Here is a 9,254-nt window from a genome sequence, read left to right as displayed (position 1 = left end):
CGATCACAATGCTGGCGTCAGTTAGTCTCCTGTATCTGTTCCCCACCTCGCCCCCCTCCCCTCTGCGGAGAGCTGGCACCGAATGGCAGGCGAAGGAAAAGACAAACATCCCAGCTCCCAACACAATCCAAGCGCTAGCCCGGAGACACTTGAACAACATTCCTAACTTTTTTTTTTTTCTTCCCACTTCGCGAGCTTCAAAGGTAAGCAGAGTAAAAAAGCCTATGAGACAGAAGGCCAGGGAGGCCAGCGGAGTCACAATTACTACCCTCCACCCCGATTTCTCCACAGCCCCCCACTTTCGGCCACAACAAACGGTTACTCAGCTCCGAGTCTGCGTCTCCACGGCGCCTGTCCTCGGTGCTCGACCCCCGCGCGGCGCCCAGCCCGGGTGCCGCAGAGCTAGCGCGCATCCCTGCCCACGCCCTGGGCCACAGCCGCGCTCGCCCGGCGCCCCCGCCGCGGCACGAGCATCCTCCTCCGGGTCCCAGGTGCCCGCCGCCCGGGCGGCTGCGGCGGCCGGGAGGGCGCGCGGCCAACTCTCCGGAGCTGTCCCCTCCGGCCCCACCCCACCCCCAAACAGGCTCCACCAAGAAATACGGGGGTGGAGAGTACAAAGAACCAAGCCACACACCAACGGGCCTCGGAGACTTCCGTCGGGGAAGAACAACTTAGCCGCACAAGCACACGCACACGCTCTCGCCAGCGCGCGCCGGGGAGGGCATCTCTTACCTGTCCCCACGATGCCACTCATCCCTCCCCCACCCCAGGTCTGGCTGCCCCCCACCCCCGCCGTGGGTCCCGAGCCGCCCGCTCCAAGCGCCGCGCACTCACTGCGTGGCTGCGCGCGCCCAGCGGCTGCAGGGCCCGGCGGCGGCGGCGGCGGCGGCGGCGGGGACCGAGACAGCGGCTGCAGCGGCGGCGGCGGCGGCCCCAGCCGGCGTCAGTCAGACTGGAGCCGCGAAGCCTCATCGCCCGTATTAGTGCGCCGACCTGGAAAGCGGCCAGGAGCCCTGCGCACGGGTCCGCCCCCGCCCGCCGCCGCGCGCCCTGGCCGCTCCCGGAGCCCGCGAGGCGGGGGGAGCGCGGCCCGCCCCGCGGCCACGTGCGCGGAAACTTGCGGCCGGGGCGCCTCGGCGCGGCCCTGCGCCGCCCCCTGGTCCTCCTGCGGGACCCCAGGCTAGCGTCTGTGGGTGACTAAGCCCCGCTGGCGGGCCGTGCTGAGGAGGCTCGGGCCAGCGGGTCACCTCGCGTCTCTCTCTCTCTCTCTCTCTCTCTCTCCCGCCACCCCTGACATTTCTTGTGTCCGCCTGGAGCCTGAGGCCAAGGAGGGTTGTTACCAGAGCGAGAGATACAGGACCAACAAATCGGTTTGGATCCCCTTTGCCCCCCCCACCCCCCCACCCAGCCACTCTTTTCTGACACGTTTCTGGGCCCCGATGGTTGCTTTTACTTGCCGTTTGTTCTTTACTAGCTTTTCAGACTAAAGGGATCATTACACCCATCAACAGCACCAGAGCAACTGGTTTGCACTGGCATGGGCAGAAGAAAATCTAATCACTGTGAGTGGTGAGTGGTGGTAAAAACTAGTCATGTAATTATGTAGATTGTCATTTCTTTATGTGTATTTATTTGCTTAACAGCCTAGCATATAATAATATAATATTATCTAATCTAATAAAGATATGCACTGAACAGCGTTAATGTACAACCTTCTTGCCTCAGGGGCTGGCTACCCCCTAGGTAGCCTGTTTTTTGAGGTCACTGTGGACTCCTAGAACCCACTCAAAATACTTTTAGGCAATGCCACCAACATACCGATGGCCTTTGATTCCCCATCAGCCAGTACCTCTTCACGGAAAAGGCATTTAACTGCGGAGGCAAAGGTAGCATTAAGCGACAAGAGGACAGTATTCCTTTTGCTCCTATATATGGAAAAGGCCTCCAGAAGGCCTTGACACCCCTGAAATGTAAATGCAAGGCTTTGAATTTAACTGCTTGTTTCTAGTTCTCACACGCACTTTCTTCCCCGGCGGATGCCAGTTTTGCATTATCGTACTTTTGTGGTTGAGCGATGACCTTGTTTAAAACAGCATTTGTGGTTGAACCTTAAACTCGAATTTAAGTCCTCATTCTACACCTGGCCCATTTACCTCCACCGCTGCTCCAGGCTGGGTGTGCAACACCAGGAAACATTTGGACTGCTAAAAAGCTACAGATTGTGCTTGATGTGCCCTTTATGACAGTAAACTAATTAGGTCCTCAGAATGAATACCCTGTGGCTCACATTGTTTTTTGTTTTGTTTTTAATGCTATTGAGAAAAGAAACGGCCCAGTCACTATTTCAGTTTCTGTATGTGCATTAGACAATGCTGAGGACACAACGCAAGAAACTACAACCTCTGCAATGCTGGATTATGCTTCTGGCATGGAGTCTTTTTAAATTCACAGAATTCCCTTGGCTCTTGGCAGGATCTGGATTTGCAGATTCTTTGAGTGTGTGTAGTCTGCTTTTTCTGTACATTATCATTTACATACCAAGAAATTTTGGCACCTAGAAGTTAGCCTGTCACTTATACAATTCCTATCATTTATTCCTGAAACCTAGTATAGATCCATTATATACAAGGACAATAAGATCTGGTGAGTTCCAAGAAGAAAAGGCCCACTCCAGGAAAGAAGGCTCAGTGTTGACATTCCATTTTTCAGAAGCTGACTATCCATGTAACTGGAAATCCAGACTCTGCTGGATTTTTTTTTCTTCTTGATTAGCTGCAATCTTAGGCTTGCTAGAACTTTCACCAGAAAACTATGTAATGGGAATCATAGGAGGGGTGAGACTCAGTCACAGGTTGTGATTTAGTGGAACAGCCAGTAAAATTTTGGTTCAAGACCTGAAAACCACGGTGAAACTAAGCTCCCCCTTTTCTGAATTGCAATGACTTGGTGCAACATGAGCTCCTGCCACCTATAGAACAGGGATAGGAGGAGGAGTGTCCTTACCCATGAGAGGATCCGTCCTTTTCTCTCGTTAGATGCTCAGCATAGGACCTGATTGTGACAAAGGCTGTAGTAATCCATGGATACCAAGATTCTGCTCTGTGCATCAGCTGTACCTGATGTTTGATCTAGCATTATAATGGTTCCACTCGGAGCCGTAACTAGGAATTGTTGCCTACGGACCCCTTCCACTTCTGGTTTCTTTCGTACGTTTCATCTGTAATTCTGTCCTAACTCTGCGCTTTTTCTGACTCTCCCTTGAACTTCTCTTCAAGCCTTCATTCAGCCCATAACCAGTATTAGACACTTTCCTGAGCACAGGTGCCTGGACTAATCACGTGGACACAGAGCACTGGTCCTAAGGAAACTAGGTCTCACTAGGAAAGACACACATGTCAGTGATTATCATGCAGTAACTCTGTGTGTCATTTAGGGGTGAAGGCACAAGGGAGGTGTCAGGGAATCAACACAGAAACAAAATTTCAGCTACATCTTGAGAAGTGAGGATGAATGACCACTACCTCATAGCCAAAGAACCCCCATACCCACAGTCTGGGGGGAGGCAGCTCTGTGGGTGCTGGCTTTGCTGCAGAGGACAGCTGTATTGGAAAGGCAGTCCAGAATGCCTGCTCTGTGCAGAATAGTAGGTTTACGTATGAAAACCCCAGTGTTCCTGAGAACAGTCAAACTCGTTGGATAAATAGGAAAAATAATGTTATTTGGTCAGACGAGAGAGGGTGCGTTCAGGGTGGTATGGTCATAGACAAGATAATGTTAGTAGGTAGGAATATCACCAAATAAGTATTCTGGGATTGCAACAAGGGAGTCCTGAAGCATCTTGATTTGGTGGTGAAGAGTGAAAGCTATCTCCTGTTGTGAGATTCTTCCTGCCAGGACCAGGTTAGGCTTTATGCACATCATCTTGTTTCACCCTCGTGACATCTCGGGTTGAGAATTATTATCCCATTTTGCAGTTGAGGAACCTGAGGCATAACCAAATGTTCCCAAGTGTCCGACTCAGAATTCAAACTCCAGTCTGCCTGACTCCAAAACCCAGACATTTAACCACTACACCTCAACTTGAAGTTGAATTGAAAAGTGAGCAGATGTGATATGGGCACAGGAGAATATTGGAATAAATCAAATTCATCCATTCATTCAAATTGTTGTTTAGTAACATGTTCTTTAGGGACTAGATGAGACTGAAAATTTTTTTTATCTTCTTAACCATTTTAAGTATACAGTTCAGTAAAGTATATTCACATTGTGTACAACAGATCTTTAGAACTTTTTCATTTTGCGGAATTGATGATCCATCGCCATTAAACACTAATTTTCCCTCTTCAGTCCCCCCACCCAACCCTTGGCAACCACTTTTCTATTTCTATGATTTTGACTATTACAGAGACCTCATATGAGTGGTATTATATTGTATTTGTCTTTCTGTGACTGGTATTCACTTAGCATAATGTCCTCGAGTTTCATCCATGTTGTAGGACAAGATTTCCTTCTTCTTTAAGGCTTCATAATATTCCATTGTATTTATATACCACATCTTCTTTACCCAGTTCATCAGTCAGTGGACATTTGGGTGGCTTCCACCTCTTGGTTAATGTGAATAATGCTGCAGTGAACATGGGTGTGCAAATACCTCTTTGAAATCCTGTTTTGAATTCTTTGAATTCTTTTGGGTATATACCCAGACGTGGGACTGCTGGATCATATCGTAATTCTGTTTTTAATTTTTGAGGAAACTCCATATCGTTTTCCATATGGTTGCACCGTTTTACATTCCCACCAACAATACACAAGGGTTTCAATTTCTCTGCATCCTTGCCAACACTTGTTACTTTCTTTTCTTTTAATAGTGGCCATCCTAATGAGAGTGATGTGATAGCTTATTGTGGTTTTGATTTGTCTTGCTCTTAATTTTAATAATGTTGAATATCTTTTCATATGCTTTTTGGCCATTTGTATATCTTTTTTGGAGAATTGTTTATTCAAGTCTTTTGCCCATTTTTTAATAGGGCTGTTTGGGTTTTTTTTGATGGGTTGTGGGGGTTCCTTATATAGTCTGGATATTAACCTTTTATCAGATATGTGGTTTGCAAATATTTTCTCCCTTTCTGTAGGTTGCCTTTGCACTCTTGATTATTTCCTTTGATGAACAGAAATTTTAAAATTCTATGTAGTCACATTTGTCTATTTTGCTTTTGTTGTCTTACTTTCCATGTCCATATGTTCACTGCTAGTATATATAAATACATTGATAATTATATGTTTGTCTTATATCCTGTGACCTTGCTGAACTCACTTTATTAGTTCTAGGATGCTTTTTTAAAGATTCTCTGGGATTTTTTATGTAAACAATCAATCACGTCATCTACAAATATGGACAGTTTTATTTCCTACTTTCTCACCTATATCCTTTTTTTTTTTTTTCCCCGATCTTCAGCCACCTAATATATCCTTTTATTCCTCATTCTTGCCTTACTGCATTGATTAGAACTTTCAGAACTAGGGGTGTCTGGGTGGCTCAGTTGGTTGAGCAACTGCCTTCGGCTCAGGTCATGATCCTGGAGTCCCGGGATCGAGTTCCGCATCGGGCTCCCTGCTCAGCAGGGAGTCTGCTTCTCCCTCTGACCCTCCTCGCTCTCATGCTCTCTGTCTCTCATTCTCTCTCTCTCAAATAAATAAATAAAATCTTTAAAAAAAAAAAGAACTTTCAGAACTATATTTAATAAGAGTGGTGAAAGTGAGCATCTTTGCCTTGTTCCTGACTTTAGAACAAAGCATTAATTTTTTTTCACTATTACATTTAATGTTATCTGTGGATGCAGATTCACTTTATCAAGTTGAGGAAGTTCCCTTCTAGTCCTATTTTTCTGAGGGTTTTTATCGTGATTGGATGTTGAACTTTCCAATTTTTTTCTGAAGTAATTGATAATTTTTCTTTTTTTATATATTATGATGTATTATGATGTATTATTTATTATACATGATTATTATATTAATTTTCAAATATTGATCCACACTTGCATCCCTGTAATAAACCACACTTGATCATGGTGTATAATTTTTTTTACATAAAGAGGAATTTTATTTGTTAATATCTTATTAAGGATTTTGTGTCTATATTCATGGACGCTATCGTTCTATAGGTTTTTTTTTTTTTTTTGGTACTTTCTTTGTCTGGTTTTGATATCAAGGTAGTATTTCATGAAACAAATTGGGAAGTGTTGGGAAGTGTTTCCCTCTTCTTTATTTTCTAGAACAGAGTATGTAGAATTAGTGTTAATTCTTTAAATGCTTGGTAGAATTTTCTAGTGAAATTATTTAAGTTGAATTTTTTAAATTTCATATTCAATTTCTTTAATAGTGTGGGGCTATAGCTATTCAAATGGTCTGTTTCATACTTGCCTTGTACTGTGTGTTTTTCCAAGAAGGTGGCCTATTTCATCTAAGTTGCCAAATTTAAACAATTTAGAGTTGTTTATAGTATTCCCTTATTATCTTTTTGATGTCTGTAGGGTCTGTAGTGATACCTTCTCTTTCAGTCCTGATACTGATAACTGTATCTTCTCTTTTTTCTCTGTCATTCTTGCCAGAGGTTTGCCAATTCTACTGATCATTTCAAAGAAGATCTTTGTTTCACTGCTATTCTCTATTTTTTATTTCTGTTTTCAATTTCATTGCTTTCTGATCTTATCTTTATCATTTCCTTCCTTCTGCTTACTATGGGTCTATTTTGCTCTTATGTTGGGTTGTTGAGGTGGGAACTTAGATTATTGGCTTGAGACTTTCCCTCTTTTCTAATGTATGCATTGAGTGCTATAAACTTCTCTCTCAGCACTTCTTTGGCTGTGTCTCACAAATTTTGTTATGTTCTATTTTCATTTTCATTCAGTTCAATATATATATATACATATATATATATATATATATTTAAAATTTCCCTTGGGACTTCCTCTTTGGTCCATGCATTATTTAGAAGTGTGCTGTTTAGTTTCCAAGTGTTTATTTATTTATTTTTTAAAGATTTTATTTATTTATTTGACAGAGAGAGACACAGCAAGAGAGGGAACACAAGCAGGGGGAGTGGGTGAGGGAGAAGCAGGCTTCCCACGGAGCAGGGAGCCCGATGCGGGGCTCAATCCCAGGACCCTGGGACCATGACCTGAGCGGAAGGCAGACACTAAACAACTGAGCCACCTAGGTGCCCCTAGTTTCCAAGTGTTTAGGTGGAGATTTTCCTGTTCTGTTTCTGCTGTTAACTTTTAGTTTCATCTGTTGTATTGGAGAGTACACTCTGTATGATTTCAATTCTTTCATTTGTTGAGGTTTGTTTTATAGTGCAAGATATGATCTATCTTGATATATTTTCAATCAGCATTTGAAGGGAATGTATATTCTGCTGCTGCTGGGTGAAGTTTTCTATAAATGTCTATTAGATCCTGTTAGTTGATGGTGTTGTTTTCTATATTCTTGGTGATTTTATGTGTATTTTTATTTATTTATTTTTATTTTTTTAAAAGATTTTATTTATTCATTTGACAGAGATAGACAAAGCGAGAGAGGGAACACAAGCAGGGGGAGTGGGAGAGGGAGAAGCAGGCCTCCTGCAGAGCGAGGAGCCCGATGCTGGGCTCGATCCCAGGACTCTGAGATCATGACCTGAGCCGAAGGCAGCCGCTTAACGACTGAGCCACCCAGGCGCCCTATGTGTATTTTTTAAATCATTTTTTGAGAGAGGAGTATTGAAGCCTCCAACTATAATTTGTCTATTTTCCCTTTCGGTTCTATCAATTTTTACTTCACATATTTTGTGACTCTTTGGTTTGTGGCATACACATTTAAGATTTCTAGGTCTTCTTGGTGGGTTGAATCTTTATTATTATTATATAATGTTCCTTGTAATTTTTTCGAGTTAAAGTCACTTTATCTGATATGATAGCCACTTCTGCTTTCCTTTTTGATTCAGGTTTATATGATATATATTTTCCTATTATTTTAGTTTAGATATGTCTATATTGTTATATTTGTAGTGAGTATCTTGTGGATACTATATAGCTGGGTCATGTTTTTAAATCCTCTCTGCCAATCTCTGTGTTTTATTTGTTTAATTTAGACCATTTGCATTTAATGTAACATATTATTCATATGTTAGAGCTTGTCTGCTATTATGTTTTTTGTTGTATGGTTGTTCTGTTTTTTTGTTTCTCTGTTTTCTTTTTCTGCTGTCCTGTGAGTTACTTGAACAATTTTTAGAATTCCATTTTGATTTATTTGTAACCTTTTTGAATTTATGTTATGTATAGCTTTTTTAGTGATTGCTCTAGATATTACATTATGTATACATAATTTATCACAGTCTACTATTATTTTACCAGTTAGAAGGAATTACAGAAACCTCTGTTCTTAACCCCTCTAACCTCCCTTATTTATAATTATATAATTGTGTTTTATATTCCTCTACATACATTTACAACATCAGACAGTTACAATATTTGCTTTCACCATCAAACATAATTTTAAAAGTCTAGGAGAGTAGGAAAGTCTTTGTATTTACCAATATTTTGCTTACCATAAGCTTTCTTCCTTCCTAATGTTCCAAGGTTCTTTTAATATTTTCTTTCTGTTTAGAGAACTTTGTTTAGCTATTGTTTTGGTAGGTCTATGGATACCAGATTCTCTAAGCTTTCCTTCATCTTCATCTGAGATTGTCTTGATTTTCCTTTCATACTTGAAGGATTTTTTTCCCTAAGTATAAGAATCTGTGTTGATAGTTCCTTTCTTTTAGCACTCAAAAAATATTGTGCCACATTCTTCTGACCTCCATGGTGTCTGATGGTAAATTCTGTAATTCTGATTATTTTCTCACTACAGGTAACATGCCATTTTTTTTCTGATGGCTTTCAAGATTTCAAGAGTTTTCTGTCTGTAGTTTTCAGAAGTTTAATTATGATGTGTCTTTGGGGAGTTTATCCTATAAGGAATCTGAATCTGTAGGTTTATGTTTCTTGCCAGGTTTGAATTTTTGGCCATTATTTCCCCAAGTACTTTTTCAGCCCTTGCAGGAACTCTGATGATACAAATGTTAGATCTTTTTATAGTTTCATAGGTTCCTGAGGCTTCTTTTTTTTCATTTTATTTTCTTTCTTTTGATCAGATTAGAAATTTCTATTTATCTTTCAGGTTACTGACTCCTTCCTTCATCACCTTCATTCTACTGTTGAGCCATCCACTGAAATTTT

At 41.9% G+C, this 9,254-nt stretch overlaps 1 protein-coding gene across 4 annotated transcripts in view; it reads right to left on the bottom strand.

Moving 5' to 3' along the window:
* The window catches only part of SMAD9 (SMAD family member 9), a 75,291-nt gene extending 74,319 nt beyond the window's left edge, over positions 1 to 972 (bottom strand). The window contains exon 1 of one of the 4 annotated variants that reach the window (XM_064586180.1): positions 835 to 972. The gene's annotated coding sequence lies outside the window, so the exon portion shown is untranslated. Of the gene's footprint in view, positions 1 to 732; positions 749 to 834 lie in introns of those variants that run through there. The other 3 variants (XM_045869323.3, XM_045869322.3, XM_064586181.1) reach the window with 3 other exon arrangements.
* Positions 973 to 9,254: the final 8,282 nt, after the last annotated feature.

Source organism: Mirounga angustirostris, unplaced genomic scaffold (genome assembly GCF_029215605.1).
Source record: "Mirounga angustirostris isolate CCGP_5_RB_7025 unplaced genomic scaffold, mMirAng1.0.hap1 SCAF_3, whole genome shotgun sequence".
NCBI lineage: Eukaryota > Metazoa > Chordata > Mammalia > Carnivora > Phocidae > Mirounga > Mirounga angustirostris.
Note: the sequence above shows the minus strand (reverse complement) of the source record. Positions and strands in the feature narration are given on the sequence as shown.